Genomic DNA, 27687 nt, shown 5'->3' with positions numbered 1-27687 from the left:
GTTATTTATTTAAAAAAAATACTTTTTGATTGAATAAAAAGCAATGATGAACACCACATATTTGCTGGGAATGCAAGATGCACACATCCTACATACTAAAGGCTTGGACATGAGTTCTTTAATGAAAATAACACTCCCTTTCATTTACGAGGACATGATTTGATGTTAATCTCGAACGTTGTTTGTTCTTATTTTTCATAGTCAGGGTGTTGTAAACCTCCAACAATCTGTGGCTGGGCTACACATTTGTGAACCCGACTTGTGCGAACCTGGCGAACACGGCCAGGGACCCTGACTGCAATCTATGAGCAATGACCAGACCCAACTCTGCTATAACTGCAACTCATGCAAAGTTGTCTGCTAGGGAACCTGAGGAAAGAAGGAGGAAAGCCAACATAATTCTCATTGTGGCAGTGGTGGTATTCATACGGGTCTACATCATTGCTTGCAGTGCCTTCAAGAAAGCCCAAACGGAGGACCTCTTCCGCTGCTACAAACACGGTAGGACTTAAGAGAGACATCAAAAGAAGTTTGGAATTAGGGGACCTCCATTTCTGATTTTCATTGGTGCTTCGGTTATGTAGAGGGTTCAAATAAATGAAACTGAATGTGTCTGGGACGGTATAGAGGAAGACTGAAGCAGACCTTATAATGTTTCTTTTGTATATATCCAATGTCTGTATATCTAGAAATGCATGGACAGACAGTGATGAAGGGTTCTTATTTCACTCTGTAATTTATGAAACAAGAATACAATCTCAAATGATCCACTTTTAGACCTCCTTGGACCTCAGACATTCCATGTTTCCAAATTGCAAAAAGAAAATAAAAACAAAGAAAAGAAACTTATTGATTGGAAGAAAATCCTTATATTCTTCGGCCTGGTAGCTTCTTAAGTAGTATTGAGCTTTCTAGAGTACACAATGTACATAGGATCTGAGCGTCCCGGATTAGGCGATATATCAACAGCCTGCAAAAAAGAAAATGAATTTCCCTATTAATAAAAGGCTCACATTAGTGCCTACCTAAACTTGGGTGCTTTAAATCGGATATATTTGTATGAATGCCATGGATTTACTTCAATGCACGCTTAGGGAACTCCTAGTTTCAATTTGGAAACTTTGGGGGTTAATGAAAGTACATGCAACACATATAATCCCAGTCAACATCAGCTGATATCTTATATAACATGTAGAGTTAAGAGATAGCCGGCTAATGGTTGTCGAAGAAAACTTCTGGTGAATAGTATTTACCTGAGGAGGTTCAAATCCGCCAGCATAATGGAAATATGACCCGACGATCAGAACATGATCGGTGTCGCCAGTGGACGTCCAAATAGAGATTGCTTTTGTCCAAAGCATCGGTTTGAAAAGCTGTTTCCAAAAGGAATTACATTTAAGTTCAAAACTTTTAAAAACTAACGGAATTCTTAGAGCAGATTTTAAAAAGTTGAATAAAGTTTGATCTGAAACTTGGATCAACCATTGGTTTAGAAGTAGATGAAAAATTCACCTCATTATAGCCAATCCACTGGCTTAAGAACCCGACGCATCTCTTTGAAAACATCAAGAGGCTTCGTTAGATAATCAACACTGACCTACAAGATTGCATCCTTAAAATGTCATCTTTGAAAGCACCGGCTTAGAACGAATGGAATCACTGATGCAAAAGAAGGATTACTGAAGAGACGATGACTGAAGAGAAGGAAAAACACTCACCACATTGGTAATGACATCGAATGAATTTTCTTCAAACGGAAGCTTCGGATTCAAATTTAAGTCTTGCACAACATACTCTGTTAGAACCTACAAAGGCATAATTTGAGGCAATATCCTCCCCATCCCATCAACAATATAGGGTAATACAGATAATATAACAGCTTTTGGGTAACCAGAACACGAGAAGAAATATTGAACTCACAGGATTTCGCTTGAGCTCGTCCTCATTCATCCCCATCCCAGCTATCCGTTCTTGCTTGTATCCTTTTGGAAAATGACTGACCTAAACATGCAGCCGAAAACGGCATCATGAGAATGCAATAGAGAGAGAGAGAGAGAGGCTGAAGTCAACCTTAGAATGTCTTACCCAACTACTGCACATATCCAAGATGCTCACTCCTGGAGTATTGCTGGGACGGAAAACCTCTGAATAGTACTTAGTAAGTGCGGCAATGGCTGCATTATCGATATGTGTAACAAAGAGCTTCTTAGATCAATGAATCAGGTGATCTGACACATACCAAAAGCTGTATTACTGCTATGAAAATCTGAAATCTGGACAATATGCTTATCATTGAGGTCGAAACTCAGAAATGAGTAATGTTTGAAGCAATGTGTATTCAGCTAAATGATACCTGCTAGACTGAACCACTCATTGGAGCATTAGATTCTGTAATCAACATGATATAGGATGATTGAAACACAAAGCCTTTCAGTCCACGAGAAATAACAGATTCAACCGACTTGTGGTTTAATCATAGTACTTCGTTTGAAGTTTGAACAAAGAGTTCTGCGTCTCACTTTTACAACTTTCTTTCATCTAAAATAAGATGCATATCCTCGAGTAAAGCAGAAATTTAACATATTGTTCAACTAAACAGCATATTATATTTTGGATTATTTACGCATCAAAACGCTGGAAATCCTCGTCCTTGAAGGGGAACTGTTCTGGCCAATCCACATTCTGCAATGCCTGCGAAGCAAGGGGATTGATATCTCGATAGAAAGAACAACAATTTCCATTTAAATTTTAGAGATGAACTACAGCATTAGGACATTGATGAATTTTATAGGTTCAGTTGTGACCCTAAAATCTCTAGAAATTAAACTAAAAGCATGCATGAATTAAAAGCAAGAAACCATAATAGAGTCTATTAAGCTCTACCTAGCGCGTTGATTCATAGATTAGCTGCTTTTACGCAAGAATGCAAGTGAGTGAAACGATTCACTACTACCAATTGCATAGCAGGCCATATTTGGTTTGGAAACCTGGCTCAAGATCATCTCTGTAGAAAACAGAGTAAGTCTCTGTTATTATTATACTTATATTTTTCAGTAAGACATATTACATCTTTATATACAAATTATGTCACTAAACTAGAAAACTCTAAGTTAGAAAAGATACTAATCCTAGGAGATGTAATCCCTTGAAATAAGGGATTGAAACAGAAAGAATAATAACAAAATCTCTTAAGGAATGAAACAGCTCATTTCTATAGTTCCTACAACCTTCCACTTACATAACCTACACTCCCCCTCAAACTGGTGTATATATGTTGTATATACCCAGTTTGAATGATAACTCATCGAAAGTCACTCGTGGAAGGGCTTTGGTAAAGATATTTGCCAGTTGTTTCTTCGTCGGAATGTACTGCAGTTTTGCAACTCCATTGTTGATCTTCTCGTAAATAAAATATTTGTCTATCTCAATGTGCTTCATTCTATCATGTTGCACTGGGTTTTTTACTATACTCATAGCTGACTGACTGTCACTAAAAATCTCAAAATTCTTCTTGTAATCTAAGTCTAGTTCTGTGAGCAGTCTTTTAATCCACATTCCTTCACATATTCCGAGAGTCATTGCTCTAAACTTTGACTCAACACTACTTCGAGAGACAATTGCTTGTTTCTTACTTCTCCAAGTCACCAGATTACCCCAAACGTAGGTACAATAGCCACTAACTGACCTTCTATCAATTAATTCACCTCCCCAGCCCCTGGGGTAAACTTCAAAAACCTTAGAATTCTGTTAACATCTTCCAAATGTTCTTCTCGAGGATCACTCATATGTTAGCTGACAATGCTCACTGAGTATGCTATATCAGGCATGGTTAGTGAAAGGTATATCAACTTCCCAACTAACCTTTGGTAGGTTTCCTTGTTTACTGGATTTCCAGTCCTTTTCCTGCAAAACTTCAAGCCTGGCTCCATTGGAGTTTCAATTGGTTTGCAGTTGAGCATCCCAGTTTCTGCAAGAAGATCCAAAACATACTTACACTGGTTTATGACCAGCCCTTCCTCGGACCTTGCGATTTCCATACCCAGGAAATACCTCATACTCCCTAAATCCTTTGTTTCAAACTCCTTTGCAAGATCCATCTTTAGCTTCTCTATTTCTTCTATATTACTGCCAGTTATAATCATATCATCTACATAGACAATTAGGAGGGTTATCTTACCACTCGGTGTAATTTTTCTGAATAGTGTGTGATACGCTTGGCTTTGTTTGAAACCATTATGTGTCATAGCCTTAGCAAATCGATCAAACCAAGCCCTGGGAGACTGTTTTAAGCCATATAAGGATTTATTGAGCTTACACACAGTTTTCTTAGTGACCTTTCCTTCTAATCCAGGGGACTTCCATGTATACCTCTTCTTCAAGGTTCCCATTCAGAAAAGCGTTCTTTATGTCCAGCTGATGCAATTTCCAGTCCATGTTAACAGCTACTGATAACAATATTCTGATGGTATTCAATTTTGCAACCGGTGCAAGTCGATGCCATAGGACTGAGAAAAACCTTTAGCAACCAGCCTTGCCTTGTATCTTTCTACACTCTCATCCGAATGATATTTGACTGTGAATATCCACCTGCATCCAACAGCTCTCTTCCTTTCTGGCAAATCTGTCAAACTCCATGTCTTATTCTTTTGCAACGCTTTTATCTCCTCTTCCACAGCCTTTTTCCACTCAGGGATTGAAATGTTTCTATCACATTTCTTTTGATTTTCAAATTGTTAATGCTGACAGTGAAGGCCCTGAAATTAGATTGTAATTTCTCATATGCAACATACTTATTTATGGGATGAGCAGTGCATTTTCTTACCCCCTTCCTAATAACAATAGGAAAGCCATTAAGATCAACAGCAGTAACCTCTTGGGAACCATTATTACCTTTTGTTTCAGCTGTAAAAAGATCCAAATCTGGTTCTTGGCACATGCTAGGCTGACTGATTTCTTCAGCTGCAGCTTTCCTTCTTCTTGAGTAAACACTGAGTTGCTTCGGTTTGGGAGTTATGGTTTCAGGGTCATTGTTAGGTGCATTTTTTGTAGTGGTGGAAGGTGTTTTGCACGGACTAGAGTGGTGAGATAAGGAGGAAGGTAATTTATCAGAGTTATTTAGGTTATTCCCATCACCCTCACTATGAATTGGGATAGTGCTACCCGGTTGTGGAGAGATAGTAATAGGTAAATAAAGGATAGGTCGTAAAGAAATATTGGTTTGAACAAGCTGAAATTCCTTGTAACTCTCCCCTTGAATTTATGTTCCTGAAAAATAAGGTTGATTTTCAAAAAATGTAACATCAAAAGAGACATAGGTCTTTTTTGTAGAAGGTGAGTAACATTTGTAACCCTTCTGACTTGAAGAATAACCCAAGAATACACACTTTATGGACCTAGGATCTAATTTCCCTATGTTGTGGATATGAACAAAGGTTGTACACCTAAACACCCAAGGAGAAAAACTTGAGTTTAAATATTTAAAATGGGGAAAAAGCTGAAATTGAACCTTAGCAGGAATTTTAAAACCTAAGGTCTTACTTGGCATTCTATTGATGAGGTAAGTGGATGTAAGAAGAGTTTCCCCCCAAAGATACTTAGGAGCATTAGCAGCAAACATAAGAGACCTAGTAACCTCTAGAAGATGTCTATTTTTCCTTTCTGGTACCCCGTTTTGTTGAGGTGTGTTGACACAAGAAGTAAGGTGAACAATGTCTTTTTCCTTAAAGAAATACCCATGAGTTTTATTCAAATACTCCCATTGTCACTCCTTAGAATTTTGATTTTTGTTTCATATTGGGTTTCAACTTTTTGATAAAAACTTTTAAAGAGGGACTCAACCTCAAATTTTTCTCTCATTAAAAATACCCATATTGTCCTAGAGTAATCATCTATAAAAGGCACAAACCACTTATACCCAGAAATACTTTTGACAAGAGAAGAGCCCCAAATGTCATTATGGATGATGGAAAAAGGTGTTGTTGGTTCAAATTTGGTTGCAATATATGGTTTTCTGGTGTGTTTGGCTATTTTACAAATTTCACAAGAAAACAAAGATGGATCTTTATTTATAAATAAGTTCAATAACATTTTGGAAAGATAGAAAAAACTAGGATGAACTAATCTAGAGTGCCATAACATAATTTTATTGTTATTGAGATCAAAAGATAAAACTGGTTTTCGAAGAGTACTGGATAAGGCATGATTTTGAGATGCTTGACCTCTAAGGGTGTACAATCCTTTGCCCAGCCTAGCACTGCCAATCACCCTCTTCGAGCCCTGTGCCTGAAAAATGCAACCACCGGTACCAAACACAACATTACAACCAGAATCTTTAATTAATTTGCTGACTGACAACAGATTGCATGCAAGTCTAGGAACATAGAGGACATTATGAAGTAGTAGATTTTTGTTTAATGTAACAGAACCACTCCCTTTGACTGTAGTGAGAGAACCATATGCTATTTTGATAGAAGTTGGTAAACTGCTTTCACTATATTCCTCCAAGAGATCAATATTTCCTGTCATATGATCTGATGCACCCGAGTCAATTATCCATTGTATCGAAGAAGCAGTATAAGCCACATTTATAGGCTGGATTGTCATACTGCTCAAAATCTGCTGCAGCTCCTCTATCTGTTTCTTGCTAAAACTGCTGGAGGAATCATCTTGAGAGGCAATATGGGCCTCCTTTTGAAACCTAGACTGTGTGGGCTGCCAATCGACTGGTTTTTCGTGTAGCTTCCAACATTGATCTATCATATGGCTTGGTTTCTTACAATGTTCACACCATGAATTTGAAATCTGAAAATCAGATTGAGAAGGGTTGGTCTGGGAAGTGATTTCGGATGCTGAGGATTTCGAATTAGCCATGGAGAGAAAAAAATAAAGTTGAACAAGAATTGATTTAAAGAGAATCGAAAATTGGATTGATCTCTCTAACCTGATACCATGTAGAAATAGAGTAAGTCTCTGTTATTATAATTCTTATATTTTTCAGTAGGACATATTACATCTTTATATACAAATTATGTCTCTAAACTAGGAAACTCTAAGTTAGGAAAGATACTAATACTAGGAGATGTAATCCCTTGAAAAAAATGATTGAAACAAAAAGAATAATTACAAAATCTCTTAACTGAAGGAATGGAACAGCTCATTTCTATAATTCCTACAACCTTCCACTTATATAACCTACGATCTCTGGTTTAAGAAAGGGTAAACATCATTGGTTTCATTCTTAGTGATCCAATGCAACTGTTTCATATAAAGTATATACCTTTTAACCCTATATGCAGAATATGAAGAACTAAAGGACTGGGATTTCTTGCCTATCCATCCACACCTATACAATTTTCATAAAGTGCAAAGCTTTTCTTATATTGTCAGCCAAGAACAACCCAGAAATTAATCAAAATTATAACCCAACCAACTTAATCTTTATGATGATTATGCATCAACTAATGTGTTAAGAGTGTTTTTTTCTTCAATTTTGCTGCAAACCCATTTTCAAAAGCTTAGAAATTGCTTTCTAAAATTGAAATAACCCCCAAACTATATTCCTTCATAACCCACCTTTCAAAACACAGAGTGCTAGCAGGAAAAACCCAGAAACCAAATCAATGAAAGAAGAATTGTTAAACATTGAAAAATGAACCTGTTCAAAAGTACTCTTTAGCCTTGCAGAAGCCATGAAAGACTTGCTATTGCCTGTCATGTTCATAAACGGAGCCCAAAATGAAGCCAAATCAATGAAAGAAGAATTGTTGAATATTGAAAAATGAACCTGTTCAACAGTACTCTTTAGCCTCCCAGAAGCCATGAAAGACTTGCTATTGCCTGTCATATTCATAAACGGAGCCCAAAATAGAGCCCCAAAACCTACCACCAATCTACGTGGGCCTACCACCATTGATCCATTTTTTCAGCTTGCTCGAAAGACTAAAAACAGAACTAACAGCCCTAGCATTAAGGCAGCAGAACTTAAACATGAATGACTAAAACCATTCATTCAAAACACAGGCTGCAAGGGGGAAAACCCCAGAAACCAAATCAATGAAAGAAGAATTGTTAAACATTGAAAAATGAACCTGTTCAACAGTACTCTTTAGCCTTGCAGAAGCCATGAAAGACTTGTTATTGCCTTCCATGTTCATAAACGGAGCCCAAAATGAAGCCCCAAAGCCTACCACCAATCTACGTGGCAGCCTACCACCATTGTTCCATTTTTTCAGCTTGCTCGAAAGACTAGAAACAGAACTAACAGCCCTAGCATGAATGGCAGCAGAACTTAAACATGAATGACTAAAACCAGTCAAAACAGGCAACCTTTGTTGCACTTGAAGTCCGAGGGCTGCTATCATTGACTTCATCTCAACTTATATATTGGTATGCACTTTTATATGCTGTTACATGGAATATGATATGATAGCATACTCGTGGACATTGAAAACCGCAGGATCAAGGTTGCCAAGTGAAAGTACACAGACAAGGGTGTGGTTTATACCATTTGGTTTGTCATCTTGGTTTAGTGGTTCACACTGGGTTTCGTGGATATCCTTATCGTCGTCAGTTGTTTCCAGAAGTCTACGGTTTCATCTTTTCATTATCAATGGCTGCAGACCAAATATATTTAACCTCCAAATTCTGTATATCGGCACACAATATCCTTAAACATGGAAACTTGATTTCCACTTGAATTTTAAGCTTAGATATATAACAGGTTGAATAAGAATGAAAAAGAATGCTGCAAAGCTATGAATTTATGTTTAGTATTTCTTTTACTCTGAAAAATGTCAATATACACGAATACTATTAAGATGAGCTGAAAATGAGGGTCAACCGGGTGTGCAATATGCATGGAAATACACACGTGTGAGACACATGCTTTATAACAAAATCTGTGTTTAAGTAGACACAGCTGGCTTTTCGGTTGAAGCAGATGCAGATGCAGATTCAAGATTCAGGTCTTCAACTCCCTTTGACGGGCCAATGTTGCAATGCGGTTGTCTATGCATTTCAATAGCATCCTTTATTTTATGAAACTGCAGAGGATAAGGAAACGGTGATGATCACTTTACCCTGAATATTGTGCAAGTGATATGCATGAGAAAATTCATCATCTATACATGCAAGTTTAGAAGCCTAAATGTGCATGAAGAATAGTTATTCTAGTTGGTGAAAGATTTCGATGGTGAAACTGTGATCTAGTAAGCGAGGCAACTATAGGGGGAGAACAACTAAATAATGGAATCAACTTATGTCTTACAAGTGCAAATACGACTATGGGCTCAGAGGGGATAAAACACTCACCTTGGCTAGTGAACATGAAAACGATTCCAGCTGCACATGTGCTCCACAGTAGAAGTGAAAATAAGGAAGCACCTTCGCATTCAAACTTATACACATAGGCTTATTCTCATCAAAATTTACTTTTAGGAACATAATTTCAGGGTTTTCTTGGGCTGTCCTGCAGAGCTGCCAGATTCATCAATGAGCCAAATCAGGAAAAAAAATCACCATAGGTCAGAAACAACATGAACTAATTCAAAAGGGGGTGACACCAAATTATTCAAACATTGATTATTTAAAGGGCACAGCCATTAGCCTGGTTCAAGAAATTGTCAGTGGATGCATTCTTCAGTGGATGTGAGCGATGGACCAATAAACTTTTTTTATTCTGTCGAGCAAGATGAGTTGGTAGTCCAGCATCATTTTGCTTATGTAGTTATTTACACAGAAATGTATAAATATATTTGTCTCAATGAACAAAATTTCCGGAAAAAATAACATTTAGAAAGCATTGTCGCCCACCCCCATTCAAGTTATTATCGGACTAACCTCTGCTTTTGTGGATATCTCACACTAACAGTTTATATGAATTCAATCAAAGGCCTTATTGTGCCTCAGTAAGATTTTTGAATGCATATTTTCATTTCTTAAATAAAGACTGCCAATATTTCCCCTGTAAAGGAGGGCCCTCACATCAGAGGAGAAAAAAAGAATCAATCATATCTAGGGTTGTAAAATCAGGTAATCGGACATGTTTCAGTCGGATCTTGGCAGGTCAAGTAAAATCGGGTACAGGTTAACTCAAATTGATTTAACACCAGATCCAGATCGGGTTCAAGTCAAGTCATTTTCAGTTCAGATCGATGTCAGTTCAGGTCAAAACGATTCAAGTCCGAACCAGATAAAGACTAGGTTAATTCAGGTTCGAGTGGACTTCAGTCGGATCTCGTTCAGATCGGGTCACATCATTGACAGATAAAATTCAGGTCGGATGTTTACCAGATACGGATTGAGTTCAGGTCGGGTCGTTTTTATTTTTTGATTAATTATTTTGTCATTTTTCGTGATTGTTGAATTGCAAGTTGTAATTGTATATGATTTCGAGTAAAATTACAAAAACAATCATGGATCAATTTTGTAAAAAAATATAAATTTAAGGACAAAAATGAAGAAATGTAAAATTACAAATAAAATTTTAAAATATAAATTAAACAACACACATAGGTATGGGACCAAATCAAAATAAATTTAAAATGTGAGGTTTAAATTAATATAAAAAAGGACTAAATTATACCCATTTAAAAAGTTATGGGTCAGTTACAAAAATATAAATAACAACTAACAATTGGCCAAATGAAGATGCAAATATAAATTTAAGGACTAAATTGAATACATATAAAAGTGAAAGACTTAAAATTAAAATAAATTAAAAAACACAAAAGGATGAAATTGAAATAAATACAAAATGTGAAGAAATAATGAAAATTATAGTAAATTGCATTCATTTAAAAAATTGAAAAAAAATATAATATATATATAATATAAGTTTATATATAAACTATATAATTATTATAAGCTATATATATATAAATTATGTGTATATGAACTATATATATAAACTATATATGTAAATTATATATGTATAAACTATAAAAAGTATATAGTTTATCAACTATAATTTATATATATATATATTAGTGAGTGGTGGGAGAACACTTTTTAAAAGAAAGATTTTTTTGTGTGAAAATTTTTTATTTTATTTGGAAATTTAGAAGGAAATTTTGATAATACAGGGAAATTGATAATTTAGAGTGAAATTGAGAAATTTAAAAGGAATAAAAAAAAATTTGAGAAGTTGGGGCCAATGATAGTGTCCAACAAGATATTTTGAGTTAATTAAGCTCATGCTCCTCCAACAATCATCATTTGTCCACTTGTATTTTATTTTTGATTTCTTTCATTTTAGTCATAGTTTAATTGTAAATATCTTCTTGAATTTTTAATTTGATGTAATTTAATCATGTATACATTCTAATTACTTTTAATTTTCTATATATATATATATATATATATATATATATGTATATGTATATAAACTATACATATATAAACTATATAACCTATATAGTTTATAAATTATAATTTATATTAATATAGTATATATGTGTATGTATAACTAATATAAGTAATCTATAGATAATATATATATATATAGTTTATAGAAAAACTATGCATAAACTATATAAAGTAAGAAAGTATATAGTTTATAGAAATTTTAAACTCTAAATTGTGAATCCTAAACTCTTAACTCTTAACCCTAATCCCGGAACTATATATATAACTTATAGTATATGTATGTATAAACTATGTATATATATATATATATATATATATATATATATATATAAACTATATGAAGTAAATCACTTATGTAGTTTATAGAAACACTATACATAAACTATATAAAGTAATAAAGTTTATAGTTTAAAGTTTATAGTTTATAGAAATCCTAACCCTAAATTTTAAATAATAACCCTTAAACCCTAAACCTTAAACTATATACATATAGACACAATTGATAATTCATATATAGTTTATATAAACAATAGTTTATATAAATTATATATGTAACATTAACCTATAGTCTATAAACAATAGTTAATATATATAACCTATAATATATGTATACATATAAATTATATATGTAATTTATAGTACATGTATGTATAAATTATATATAATATATATAAACTATAGTATATATATATATACAATCTATTTATATATTATATAAATAATATATGTAACCTATAGTTTATAAATAATTAAAATAATATATATATATATACGTGTTATGCATGCATGTGCTACCAATAACACAATAATCAATAAAAATAACATATATATATTTATGGGAAATCTAACCCTCCTCGCCCTCAAAACATTTCTTCTTCTTCTAGTATAATAATTAATTAACTAAACAGTTTAGTTTTTCAAGGAAAAATGAAAATAATTAGATTTTAAATAAATTATTATTATGTCTGCCTGCCTGTGCTTTGAGAGAACCAAAAAGGCATGGAAATGCAGGTGGATAGGGTAGGAGTAGCGACTCATGGCGATGTTCATGAATCTTCTTCATGCTCAAACAAACACGTAAGACATTTATTTCCATATTACTCAAACAAACATTAAATCCGATAATAGATAGGCGGTGGGCTCTACGTCATCTTATTTGGCGCGAAAACAAAGCTATTTCTTTTTGTCCACTCATCTTTTCTTGCGTGCCCAACTTGGCCTCTAGCGGGAAGTTTTGTAGTGCGACTTCTAAAAATAGTTAAAAAATAATATGATCGGTTAAATAAGTGATCAGTTAAAATTTAGATTGATTATTTTATATCATTTAATCGAGAATATTATCAAGTATAATAACATATTAGGTACCGTTTATATAATGTAACATATAGCGCTTATATAATAAAATAGGTTAATTACTAGAAATATTATCGATCACAATAATATATTAGGTAACGCTTATATAATGTAATAGGTAGCGTTTATATAATAAAATAAGTTAATTACTCGAAACATTATTAAGCAAATAACATATTAGGTAGCGCTTATATAACGTAAAGGTAGAGTTTATTTATTAAAATAGGTTAATTACTTAATTTGTTATTACAACATATTAGGTAAACGCCTAAAATGTTACCAAGGATAACATAATCGGTTAATTACTAGAAACATTATCAAGTATAATAAAATATTATGTAGCGCTTATGTAACAAAATAGGTAATTAATTACTTAATTTGTTATCAGCTATAATAAACTTACCTTAGGAATAAATGTTAATAAAATTTAAAATACCTATTACATTAAAATATCTACCATTTTTTTAAGGTTGTTAATAATGTAAACGGTAAAAAAATATAGGCACTACCTATTATATTAAACTGCCTACCAGATATGTTGAAAGTATTGATTCCATTTAAATAAGTATCGACACTTTTGGAATTTAAAAGAAAAACAATAATAGCGCTTATAAAATATTAATACTTTATAAAAATGTATCGATATTTTACAATATAACAAGTGAAAATATGACAAAACCAATTCATTATGAAAAAACCCTATTCTCGTATGCAATAACAACAACAACCCTATTCTCATATACAATGGGGTAAGGGGAGGTAGGGTAGTAGGTTGCCCCCAATTCCAGGTTGAGAGCAGCTTCCGTGGAAGACATCTGGCAGTCAGAAAATTAAAAATTAAAATAAAATACAATGCATGTATAAATAAATAAATAAATAAATAAATACATAGTTGAACAGTCTTCATATGCACGTTGAATAGGAAGTAATCGTTGCAAATAAATCACTACGTAAAAATCTCTGCATATATACAGAAACGTAAGACCCGACTAAATTTAAAAGGAGGAAACATGAAGAGAATGATACACAGAAGCCAGCAATAGCAAGCTACGAGAAGTAATATAGTCAAATGAGTTAAAACCTAAACTATGGCAACACTACTCCGCTACCCTAGTTCTAAGCCTTCATAAATTCCAATGACAGAAACCTAAACAAATGGGTTGAAAGTATCGATCCTTTTTTATAAAAATGATCGATACTTTACAATAGAACAGGTAAAAATATGACAAAACTAGTTTTATTATGATAAAAACGGTAAAATTTACCTGATATGTTGAAAGTATCGATCCTTTTATAAGAAGGATAAATACTTTACAATATAACAGGTAAAAATATGACAAAATCAGTTTCATTATGACAAAAACGGTAAAATTTTACCTAATATGTTGAAAGTATCGATCCTTTTATAAAAATGATAGATAATTTACAATATAACAGGTAAAAATATGATAAAACCAGTTTCATTATGACAAAACCGGTAAAATTTACCTGATATGTTTAAAGTATAGATACTTTTTATAAAAATGATCGATACTTTTTTGAAAGTTATGTAATTTATATTTAAATTTTTTTTAATAGTGTTTCATGTTTTCCACCTACAATATTAATTTAATAATTTCATTTACACAAAAAATTATTTGATTGTTTTGATATTTTATAAAATATTATTTAGAATTTAAATTTAACAATTTTAACCAAAGATAATAATAAATATGTAATATCTATGTTTATTGTTTTTAATTTAGTAATAATATATACCATAACATAAAAAATAAATCATTAGACGCGTATAATTACTAAATTAATATCTTAAAACTTACTCAAAATATAACCTTAAATTAATGTTTTTCATAGTGAAATATCTACCTATTACATTAAACTACCTACCATATATATTGAAAGTATCGATTCCATTTAAAAAAGTATCAACACTTTTGGAATTTAAAAGAAAAACAGTAATAGCGCCTATAAACTATCGATACTTTATAAAAATGTATCGATATTTTACAATATAACAGGTAAAAATATGACAAAACCAGTTTCATTATGACAAAAACGGTAAAATTTACCTGATATGTTGAAAGTATCGATCCTTTTGTAAAAATGATTGATACTTTATAATATAACATATAAATATGACAAAATCAGTTTCATTATGACAAAACCGGTAAAATTTACCTGATATGTTGAAAGTATATATACTTTTTTATAAAAAGGATCGATATTTTTTTTGAAAGTTATGTAATTTATGTTTCAAAAATTTTTAATAGCGTTTCATGTTTTCCACCTACAATATTAATTTAATAATTTCATTTACACAAAAAATTATTTGATTGTTTTGATATTTTATAAAATATTATTTAGAATTTAAATTTAACAATTTTAACCAAAGATAATAATAAATATGTAATATCTATGATTATTGTTTTTAATTTAATAATAATATATACCGTAACATACAAAATAAATCATTAGACGCTTATAATTACTAAATTAATATCTTAAATCTCACTCAAAAGATAACCTTAAATTAATGTTTTTCACAGTGAAATACCTACCTATTACATTAAACTACCTACCGGATATGTTGAAAGTATCGATTCCATTTAAATAAGTATCAGCACTTTTGGAATTTAAAAGAAAAGCAGTAATAATGACTATAAAGTATCGATACTTTATAAAAATGTATCGATATTTTACAATATAACATGTAAAAATATGATAAAACCAGTTTCATTATGACAAAAACGGTAAAATTTACCTGATATGTTGAAAGTATCGATCATTTTTATAAAAGGATCGATACTTTACAATATAACAGGTAAAAATATGATAAAACCAGTTTCATTATGACAAAAACGGTAAAATTTACCTGATATGTTGAAAGTATCGATCCTTTTATAAAAAGGATCGATATTTTACAATACAACAGGTATAAATATGACAAAACTGTTAGAGTATGCCCAAAGACCAATCATATGATGATTATAATAATATTTTTATTTACCGATTTTATTAAATAAATGCATTACTGCTATTATTTTCAGTTATATATATATGTGTTTAACATAAACTGGAAGATAATAAAGTCCATGTAATGACATAATTGTTATTATTAAAAGATCCCTAATTAAGTATTATTATGGGCATGGACAATAATAATACGCTTAAGACTAACATGTTATTGATTGATGACAACGAGTTGTCATTGAAATAGAGATGTCAGAATTAATACATGATTATATTATTAGAGAACAATGTATTAGATTAACCCACCATGAGCATATGTCTTGGATTATTAAGTGACAGTCATAACATTGCTCATGGTGATAACTATATGTATGATCCTCAGACTTGAGATCAATACTATCCCAACATATATTGTTGTATGTTTGGATGCAGTTCAACAAGCTCCGTAACTGGTTGCTCTATAAATATTGTTATTGAATATATCTCAATATATGTAGTGGGTGTGTATGATTAAGATATGATTTGTCATTCCTACATAATAGGAAATATATCATAGGCCACTTGATTGAGTGAGACTAGAAACGCATGGCCATGCTCGAATAAGTTGATATGAGATATCACAAACTATTCATTAATTAAAGTCTACTCTAGATATCAAGAAACAATAGATGAGCTATACAAGTGTGACTATTCCAAGACTTGTGCCTATTCTAGATATAAAGGACATAAGAGTGTAATACATAAAAGAGTTAATCACCAAGATGATATGTCGAATCATATTTTCTTGTAACTTAGGTGACTATGATATATTGCTAGATGTCACTCATTGTATGTAATTTTAGAATTGTTCTAATAATTACTACTAACGTTACAAGAACCTACAGGGTCACACCCTAGGATTAAAATGAGCAAAGATGTACAATTTGTTGTACGTTACTAAAATATATCTAAAGTTAAGATATGTATATTTGATATACATATGAATTTAATTATCCCGAATATATTAAGTAAGCATTAAAAGAATGTAATTTATATTACAACTCTTTTAATTGATATATATATAATTCAGAATAATTAAATAAATATTTTAAGTAAACATTAAAGATTGTAAATCTGATTATAAGTCTTTAATGTATATTTAAGTTGAATTAATTAAATAATATTTTATTTATTAATTCAAAACAACTTTAAAAACCCCTAAGATGTTAGGGTAATAGATATAAAAGGGTGTGTTAGGTCTAGCAGCCGTTTTGTAACACATACACAAATCCTTCAGTCGTTTTCTCTCAAAATAGTTTTGGGGAAAACAAATATTGCTCTCAATTGAGTGAACTGAGTAGAGGCCGAGACGTGATTTCGTAGAGGCTTTCGATTCGAATCGATCTACACCACCGTATTCACTGTTGTTCTTGTTGTTTTCAAGGAACCCGCTGTAAGTATTCGCATCTCTTCCTCCCGATTTCGGTTTTTCGTACTTGGATCGCGGTGAGACCGTCGAGTTTTGTTTCCGCTGCGCCATGGGGTGCGCCGACGATCCTCACAAAAAACAGTTTCATTATGACAAAACCGGTAAAATTTACCTAATATGTTGAAAGTATAGATACTTTTTATAAAAATGATCGATACTTTTTTGAAAGTTATATAATTTATATTTCAAAATTTTTTAATTGTGTTTCATGTTTTCCACCTACAATATTAATTTAATAATTTCATTTACACAAAAAATTATTTGATTGTTTTGATATTTTATAAAATATTATTTAGAATTTAAATTTAACAATTTTAACCAAAGATAATAACAAATATGTAATATCTATGTTTATTGTTTTTAATTTAATAATAATATATACCGTAACATAAAAAATAAATCATTAGACGCGTATAATTACTAAATTAATATCTTAAAACTCACTCAAAAGTAACATTAAATTAATGTTTTCCACAGTGAAATAAGTATGGACACTTGTATATATGTATCGATACTTACCGATAACCAAAATTTACCGGTTACCAAATTTTTTAATAGTTTTTCATGTTTTCTACCTAAAACATTATTAATCTATCAACATAATATGTAGCGCTAAACCGAGTTTATTAAATATCTTTTAATGTATCCGGTAATGTTGTATATTAGTCGTATATTAGTAGTCTTTCCTAGACAATCACGCCTCTAGCCGACCCCATGCCCTTTCCTTTTTCTGGTTTTTTTTTATTTTAGTCAACACACATGCATGCATGCATGCATGTATGTATGTATGATGCATCCGAGTATTTATAACCATCGACATAATAACCATTGTCATGCGGTATCAAGTGTGTGTCATCCAAGTATTTTATTAATTTTATTAAATAATTTTATATAATAGGTTTATTTATTAATATAATTATCATAATAAATATTTTAATATAACATTTAAAAAGTAATCATATTAATATTTTAATTACATCATAAGATAAAACACTCATAATTTTATTAAAATCTTATAATTTTGTCCATGGTAATATATAAATCAGGTAAATATCAGATCAGGTCATTAACAAGTTAGATTATTTGCAGGTCATGTTAAAAACAGACCAGGTTAAAAACATGTCAGGTTCATAACAAGTCAGGTTCATAATAGGTTAGGTTGAAAACAAGTTGGGTAATACCAGTTATTTACCAGGTCAATCTCAGGTTCGGGTTCATATCAGTCGGATGCAGTTTGGGTATCATATTTTCGATTCAATTCGGGTTCAGGTCAACACTAATTCCGACTCAAGTCGATTTCGGATCACCACAGTGCAGGTCAAAAACAATTTTGACTCGAATAAGTTTCAATCAGTTTTACAGGTCGGGTTAGTTTTTTACACCCCTAATCATATCATATAGGCTACTCTAACAAAAGTCAAATTTTATATAAATTGCCAAGACCAAGCTAAAATGGGTACAAACCAAGGTAGACTTGGCGGTTTACAGATCATATATTGTACACATTATTTATCTTTCATCGTGTTATTGAAATATGAATAAAGATATATTTCTTCAAGAGATACTTCAAGGTTCTCCAATGGAGAAATCATATATTAATAAGGAGCGTAATTTCACCAACACCATAAGTTGATTTTGATCTTTGAAGTAGAGGCTTTTTGAGACATGAAATAGTGGTCAAGAAAGGTATGAATTACCTTGGGAAATAGATCTCTGCAAGAAGCACACCAAGTTCCATAAAATTCAACTATAACTAATCTATCTTTAGCTTCACTTAAGGCACTCAAAAACAGTAGAGTGAATGTATCATATTTGGTCCTGCATTCTTTTCCCACCATTTCGGCTGGTTCACTACAGTGATATCCGCATGAACCTGCAATAGAAGACTTGGTTACTGGTTCTCTATCTCATGTAGAGGAAATTAATCAAAGTTTCTTGAAATAACATTGAGAAATCCAGTAAAGAAAACATTTCACGTGTAATTAACAGTAAGAGTCAATTACTGTAATAGAAGACTTGGTTACTAGTTCTCTATCTCCTTACAAGAAGCTCAATGATTTATTTTCGATGTTTCTGTGCGGCGGCTCTCAAGATAAGAAGGCCATCCATTGGGTTAGTTGGGCTTAAGTCTGTAAACCGATGGTCGCTGGCGGTCTACGCTTCGTAGATCTTAGACAGAAAATTTTCGATTTTCTTGGGAAGTGGCGCTGGAGATTTTGTAATGAAAAGTCGAGTCCCTCGAAACTTGTGACCACTGCAAAATATAATCTGGATCGAAAGGTCATGCTTCCTCCTCTGTCTCTCTCTTGGAGCTTCTTGGCTGTGGCGTGGAATTATTTCTACCTATATAGGGGGTGGAGGGGATAATGGCCTTAAAGATTTATTCCAGATTCAGGTGGGAGATGAGAAAGGTACAAGGTTTTGGCAGGATAGGTGGTTAGGTAATCGACCACTTCAAGAGTTGTTTCCAAGGATATATGCTCTAGCGACTAACAAAGAAGGTCCAATATCCGATTTTGGGGTTAAAAATGAAGCAGGGTGGAGTTAGAATATTAGGCTCAGGATGGAGGTTTTTGATTGGGAAAGACTGCAATGGGAGGGCCTGCTACGTTCTCTTGAAAGCTTTGTTAGTTCGGTTTCTCGGTCGGATTGGGTTAAATGGTTGGGTTCGATTGATGGAGTTTATTCGGTTAAATCAGCGTCGAATCTAGCCTATGAAATGGAGCTGTCTGGTTTCAATTGGAAGAAAAATGTCTAGATGGGAATTGCCCCTTTTAGAGTAGAAGCATTTTTATGGAGGGTTCTTCGACGCAGAGTTCTGGTCAAGTGGAACTTCGGAGGAGAGATGTGCGTTGCTCACTTTTTTGAATTTGTGGGGTATCTCTGCGGCTCTTCCTTTGGAGCCTATTAATTTTTTGCAGATGTGGTGTGAGTCCCTTCCCTGGATTCAACCGTATAAAATAATGGGTAAAGTATAGTAATGGTCACTGAATATTTCTGAAGCTTGCATTTAGGTCCCCAACTTTTAAAACTTGTAATACAGTCCCCCAACATTTATTCCGTTTGCAATATGGTCCTCCAACTTAAATAACTGTTAGAAAATTAGGGTAAATTATATAAACGGTCATTGAACTTTTTAGGCACTTGAATTTAGGTCCCCAACTTTTAAAATTTTCAAAACAGTCCCCCAATAATTTTATTTTCTTATTAAATATAGATGTATAGAAAATATAAATGATTCAATTTATATTTAAATGTATGAATCATTTATATTTTTGATATATTTTATTTTTCTTGTATAAACTAGTATTTAAAATATGTTTATATTTTAATCAAAATATTTCAATATACGAATAAAAATATATTTATATAAATGTATATTTATATTTAGATGTATAAATAAAAAAATATATTCATATATTAATGTATGAATCATTTATATTTTTGAATATTTTATTTTTAATAAGAAATTAAAATTATTAATTATATTAGAAATACTCAACTTAAGATTATATATATAATCATGAATTATAAATATGAAAAATATAAATATTAAATTTAGTTTAAAAATATATAAATCTTAAATTTATTCTTTTAAAATATTGTATCAACTAATATTTAAAAAATATATTAAATCTATCAAACAATTTATCAAATATAATTTTTTATTGTAAAAAAATATAATATTTTCCCATCATTTATTGCTTTCAAATTTTTTGCCGAAGTTCAAATCTCATTATTTCCGTTTTCCATTATATTCTTTTTTTTCCTGGCATTGGTCATACTATTAGTATATGTATTATTGTATATCTCTTAACACAAACGATGGTGTTAGCTTAGTGGCTCCACCCTGTATCTTTCATTTGCGTGACTCAGGTTTGAGTTTGCCCAAGACCCAAATTTTACTTCTTTGTAACTTAATTTTCTTCTAATTAGGTGGTGACATTTGTCACCAATAACATCATGATCATGTTAACATATGTCAGATCCTGGTTAAATGATTAATTTATTAAATTTTATTTAATTTAGGACCAAATTGATAGCATATAAATAATTAGGTGGTGACATGTGTCACCAATGACACGTGTCATGATCATGTGCTAACACATGTCAGATCCTAATTAAATGATTAATTTATTAAATTCTATTTAATTTAGGACCAAATTGATTATATAAATAATAAAGATTGAATGTATAATAATGTCAATTCCTTTTAACTGCCACTTCATCATTTGTATCAATTGGTAACGACTAGTGGCTTAGTTGAAATAGTTAAATAATTATGTTGTATGATTGATAAATTTAAAAGATCGATGACAAAAGTAAAAAGGCTAGATAGTTAAGTTGTCAACCTAGTAGTTTACACTTTTATTTATACGTCAAAATAACATTTTATAAATTTAAAATTTGAATTATTTTCAACCTCTTCTATATCCTAACTACTTTTTTTAATTAAATTTTTTTTTCAACAGATAAGAATTATACTATTATATTTATATAAAAAATACGTATCACATGAAATAAGATAAATTAAATAATAATAAATCTGACATAATTGAATTTAATTGAATTATTTTGGAATTTAGGGTTGAGAATGAAATTGAATTACTTTGGAAATTGGGGTTTAGAATGAAATTGAGGATTGTTTTGCAAGTTTTAAAAGTTGGAGGACCTAAATTCAAGTGTCTGAAAAGTTCAATAACCTTTTATATAATTTACCCTAATTTCTAACGGTGGTTTAAGTTGGGGACCATATTGCAAACGGAATAAATTTTGGGGGACTTTATTGCAAGTTTTAAAAGTTGGGAGACCTAAATGCAAGCTTTAGAAATGTTCAGTGACCATTACTATACTTTACCCTAAAATAATTTGGGGTGTTTTGCATTTCGCTATCATTTGGTCAACTTGGCTCTTTAGGAATGAAATGTTTTTTCATGGAAAGAAGTTTGATAGGTCTCAATTGGTTATTTTAGCAAAGTATAGAGCTGCTTGCTGGTTGTCGGTCAAGTTCCCTTCGGCCCCTTTTAGTTTGGATAACCTGGCTGCTGATCTCTTGATTGCGAAGGATGCTCTTCTTCTAAAAAAAAATCCGCACCACCTTCTTTGGTATGGATCCCACCTCCGAAAGGATTTGTGAAGTTCAATGTAGATGGCTCGATGCGGACTGATGGTAGCAGTGGAGGTATCGGGGTGATCCTTAGAGATTCCAATGGTGCTACCCTGGTTTCTTTCTCGGTCCCAATTGGTGGGGGGGGGGTCCTCACTGTTGGCTGAGATCTAAGCTGTGGAGTATGCAGTTAATTTGTTTGTTGATTTTTCTGAAACATGTCTGGATTTTATGTGTGATTGTAAAGAGGTGGTGAATTGGTTGAGAGATCCGATTTTAATTCCCCCTGAATGGGCGTCGATTCTTCAGCCGATTGCTGCGATGTCTATTAGAGAAAAATTTATCGTGAAACATGTCCAGGAATCGTAATTTGGCGGTAGATCACCTGGCTAAGTTGGCTTCTGGTTCTTATTCTGGTTGAGGATTATATGTGTGTCGGTTTGGTCTTTTTGTTGATTTGTTTTGGCGTTGTTTATGGCTTGTTAGTTTGTTTTTGTTTTCGGCTGTTCCTAGAGGGGTTTTTGTTTTGTCTTTTGTGGGCGTAGTCGGCTCCTGTGGGTGTAGTCAGCTCCTGTGGCCATTGTCTGGTTTTTTTCCTTCAGGTTAGATAGGTTTTTTAACGAGGTCCTGGACAATACATTAATATTGTTGGATATTACGATTCGAACAAGCAAATAGAAAAACTGAAAATTTTGTCAAGTTTTCTGTTTCCGTGAATCTCAGAACTAGACAATAAATCAGTAGATCATTACTAATGGCCATGACCAATAAAGCTAAGAGCTTCATGGACAAAAAGCAGTACCATAACTCTTCTTCATTCTTCACAGGAATGACAGATCAATTATGCAGGATAAAGGATATATAAACCTGGTGCATTTGAGAAGAAACAAATATTGCTAGATTTGTCTTTGAAAAATATTAAGAAACCACTTCCATGTCAAATAACATGTACTCCTAGCTTGCAAGAATTCCAAAAGATCCTACAATCTGATGTTCTCTTTTCCCCCCTCGATAAGAACAAAGCAAATCACGAAAAACTTATCCATACCGGAGGGAAAACAGCTCTGAATAACTGGGAAGCGATGACAACCCGTTTGCTATAAGAATCTTAGATAAAAAAGTATACCATGCAACCAGGATGTAAGATGCAATTTTCTATCCAGGAAAGGATGCATGTATTGAAACAACTAGCTTATAAATAGCATGTTTTCAAATTATTTATGATTTCCAACTTCTTAGTTGCAAGGTATGTGCTAGACAAAGACACCAAATCGAGAACAACCTAGGCCTTGTCTAAGGAAGGAGAAACAGCAGAAAATACAATGCCAGAATACTTTGCCTTATTTTCCATGGTAAACATCATAAGAGCAATGGACTGAACAGTCATATTAAAACTAAAATTTATTGACAACTTCGAAGTTCATTCCTTACAGATTAGAAATTACATATATCTGCAACTCAACAATATCAACTGATCAATGCATATGTATTCCCAATTGTCTGCATGGGTGAACAGATAGTCATTTGGCTAAGATCGCTCTGAACATTCTTAGGAGATAAATTTACTGACTAAGCAATAGAACAGACTCAGGAAATGCTGAAGAACCATTATTGGGAGCACCCTCTAGCTTGAGAATTGAAGTTACCAAGTTATATATTTGGACGTTCTCAAAAGACGGCACCTTCTTCCCCCTTGCGAATTGAGGACCATGACCAATAAAAATAGTACGCATGGAGAAAAATGCATTATCATATCCGTGTGCTCCTCCACACTCTTGTCGCTTAGTCCTTTTCTGCTCCCCCTTAAAACTTTCCTCAATCAGCCCTATTATGGGAGGAATTCGGCCACTTGCCGCATAATGCAGTCGACTTGGTAGCTCCTCCTTAAGATAAACCTTCAAATACTTTCCATTCTCAACTTTCCCGGGTTCCAATCCTTCATTCATCTTTGCAAAAAAATCCGACGGTGCATGACTAGGAAGTGGACGAATAGCAAGCATCGGAGTATAATACTGAACCCAATCCGCAGGAATTTTAATCCAAGGAGCCAAATCATCAAGAAAAATCAGCTTTTTATCACATGTACCAACCATCCCATGGTCTCCAACCATAATTATGGTAACATCCTCGAAAACCCCTCTCTTTTCTAAACCATCAATCAACCTGCCAATCAAACTATCAATTCTAGCAACGGCCTCAGTGATCTGAGGATCATCAGGTCCGACCTGGTGACCCTGATGATCAGGATCCTCAAAATACAATGTCATAAACACAGGAATCTCACTGCTAGGCAAATCAAAGTAGCTTAAAACAGTATCAACTCTATCCTCAAAAGGAACAGATCCATTATAGAACATACAAAACTTTTTAGGACAATCCCAAGAACCCTTTTTTACCACACTTCCAGGCCAAAAATAGGTAGAAGCCTTTAAACCATGATTGACCAGTCTCCCAAAGTGGCTCACCTAGCCACCACTTTGGTTCATGGCTGGACATAGTGAACACCTCACCAGTGTTAGGATCCACGAAGCGGTTGTTTATAACCCCATGATAAGCAGGATAGAGGCCAGTAACAATAGAGTAATGATTAGGAAAAGTAAGAGTAGGGAAAACAGGAATCAAACCCAAATCAGCCTCGGTCCCGTTCGCAATCAACCGGTGGATGTTTGGTAATGAGGTCTTGAATTGGTACCCAAATCGAAACCCATCAGAGGAAATCAAAATAACCACCGGCTTTTCCAGTTTCTTTAGAGGACGAGAAACGTTCTCAGCTGTAGCTGAAAAAGAGGACGAAGAAGACGAGTAAACGAGAAAAGCAAACGCAAAGGCAGCTGAAGAGCAATGCAAGTGAAGAGTATCAAAGCAATGAAGATAATGGTGGTATTGGGCTTTGAAGGAGGTGTTTTTGCCGCAGGATCGGAAGGAGAATCAGTGTTGAAAGAAAGGAGAGCTCTGGAATGGCTCGAATGATCCTCTTCTTGGGTTGGAATCGGAATCGGCTTTGTTTGGCTCAACAAATCAGTACCCATAATTCCTTTCTTCTCCCTTCTCCACAGTTTCGATGAAAATTCAAGTCTTCGGTGACAAAGAAAAGCGAGATCAAGAACTCTTGATGGAATGTTTATAATTAGCAGTAGATTGCAAAGAGTAGAATACAACAAATTAGCAAATTGAAGACGGAATTCTTCGTATAGGAAGGTAAAGTGGATCAAATCCAATGTAGTTTATTATGAGGATAGAAACCACGTGTCTGGCTTTGGTGTACTTAACAGACTTTAACTGTCCGTTTTGTAAAGTTTGACAGACCTACGTTGAGAACGCAGCCGTTTTGGACGTTGTTACCAAAAAAATTACCCTTAAACCGAATAATTACATGTAAGCACCATCTCCTCAAATATTACTGATCTAATATCATTTTTAACATAATAACAATAAAGCGTGAATAGTCATTTGTACCTTCGTGGGGTTCTATCCGAACTGTCGTCATATAAGGAGAAGGTGTGGATCGTCATCCGCGCCTTCTCGTGGTTTTGACATATATGGATCCGCACATTATATTATGCACGTTGAATTATTGATATTACATTATTACCTGAGCCTAAAAACTTGACTTTTAAACGATCCCCTCACCTATAAATATCAATCATTCTTAATGCAAACATTACTACACTAAAATTACTTGTTTATTCTCATTTTTATCAATTATTTCTATCAAGCTAAGTAGATTTTATTATTAGTTTTATAAGGTAAAATTATTTTTTATTATTATTTATTTATTTTATATTTAATTATTTGAAAAAAAATTATTTTACTAATTATTTTATATTATTTTTTGCAGTTATAAAATTAAAAAGTGAGATCATACCTCGAGATATTTTGCCGATACGGTAACAATATGAATTTGTGTTATTTAAATTATTGTGAAAATTTTTAACTTTTTTGGATTAGTTTATATTTTAATTCATATACTATTTATTTAATTAAGTGCATTTCAGCTATTATTTTTGTATATATAAGACTCTTAATTTTTCAAACTCTTAAAATGACGCGTATTTCAACTATTGTTTATTATTATGAAGAAATTCGGGAAGATGAAACTAATGTCGTCTTGACATCAAATCATTCTGTCAAAACATCATTCAAGAGAAATATCACTATTGAGGAGCTAATCGCTAAAATTTCAAGGAAGATTCATGTTGGAAGTACTAGAAGATTGTTCTTACTTCAGTACAGATTTCCAACCGCAGTATTTCCATTAACTTATACATCATTCAAACTCTCCAACGATGATGATGTTGCTATGATGGTTGATTCTCATAATCAATATTCAGTCGTTGATACACAGATGTATGCGATATTTGTTGAAGTGTCTGCGGTTCGTGGTATGTCATTATGCTCCCATTATGGGCTGGCTCAACAAATTGATCAAGTTAATAGCCCAACTCAACTAATGTGTAATGATTTTAACTCGTTCAAGTCAATGGGGAGACATTCATCAGCAACTTGTTACGATCTGTACCGAGGTAGCTGCACAAACAATTCGTATGGCAACATCGCTTCCAGTTCAAGAAGAATGCATTCATCTACCAATTTCTTTGACCTGAATATGGAGATGCCCTCGACGCAACAATCTGTACAGTACCCATTTGACACGATGCCTTCAAGTTCCATGGGGAGGCATTCAACTGCGAGTTTTTTCAACCTCAATGTCAAGATGCCTTCAAGTTCAAGGGGAAGGCATTCAACTACCAGCTTGTTCGACCTAAATATCGGCATCGTGGAGGAACCCTTATCTCCATTAGAAGAACCTCTTCATGAGCTAGGTGCATATGGTGCTGAGACTAGGCTATTCGTTTAGCCAGAATCACCGCAGTTCAACATAGACTCTGATGATGATGATGATGTAGATGAAGTTCTCATAAATACACACTGAACCTCAATACACATGTATGATTCTGACTATGGAGCAATGTAAGGGCTAGAATTTGTGGATATGCCTAATGTTAGTGACTATGAATTTAACTCATTAGTCAATGATGATGTGTTATATAAAGGAATAAAGTTCCCATCCAAAGAAGAAGCGATGGTGACAATTAAGAATTACAATATTCGTAATTTTGTTCGGTCCAGAGTCGACCGTTCCACCACCAAAAAATGTCTGTCACTGTGTCCAATATGATAACGGATGCAATTGGATAGTTCATGTAGCAAAGAGGAAGGAAGAGAAAAAACAATATATGAGAACTAATAATATACAACGGTCATCACATATGATGTGCTGGAGGAATCAACCAGGATCATCCCAATTTGGACTCTAACATTATCTACCAAGTCATCATGCTCATGGTCAAAGAAAACTCCTATATAGCTATTGTGGTGCTGATTTCAGCTATACAATCACAATATAGGTACACCGTCTCATACA

At 33.0% G+C, this 27687-nt stretch overlaps 3 pseudogenes; all 3 read right to left on the bottom strand.

Moving 5' to 3' along the window:
* Positions 1-778: 778 nt before the first annotated feature.
* LOC120180117 lies at positions 779-8363 on the bottom strand (annotated as a pseudogene).
* A 540-nt stretch (positions 8364-8903) lies between these two features.
* Positions 8904-23649, bottom strand: LOC120180091 (annotated as a pseudogene).
* Positions 23650-23750: 101 nt separating this feature from the next.
* Positions 23751-25461, bottom strand: LOC120180116 (annotated as a pseudogene).
* Between the last annotated feature and the right edge of the window lie 2226 nt (positions 25462-27687).

Source organism: Hibiscus syriacus, unplaced genomic scaffold (genome assembly GCF_006381635.1).
Source record: "Hibiscus syriacus cultivar Baekdansim isolate YM2019G1 unplaced genomic scaffold, ASM638163v2 tig00112490_pilon, whole genome shotgun sequence".
Lineage (NCBI taxonomy): Eukaryota > Viridiplantae > Streptophyta > Magnoliopsida > Malvales > Malvaceae > Hibiscus > Hibiscus syriacus.
This window is presented reverse-complemented; position numbering and strand designations above follow the sequence as displayed.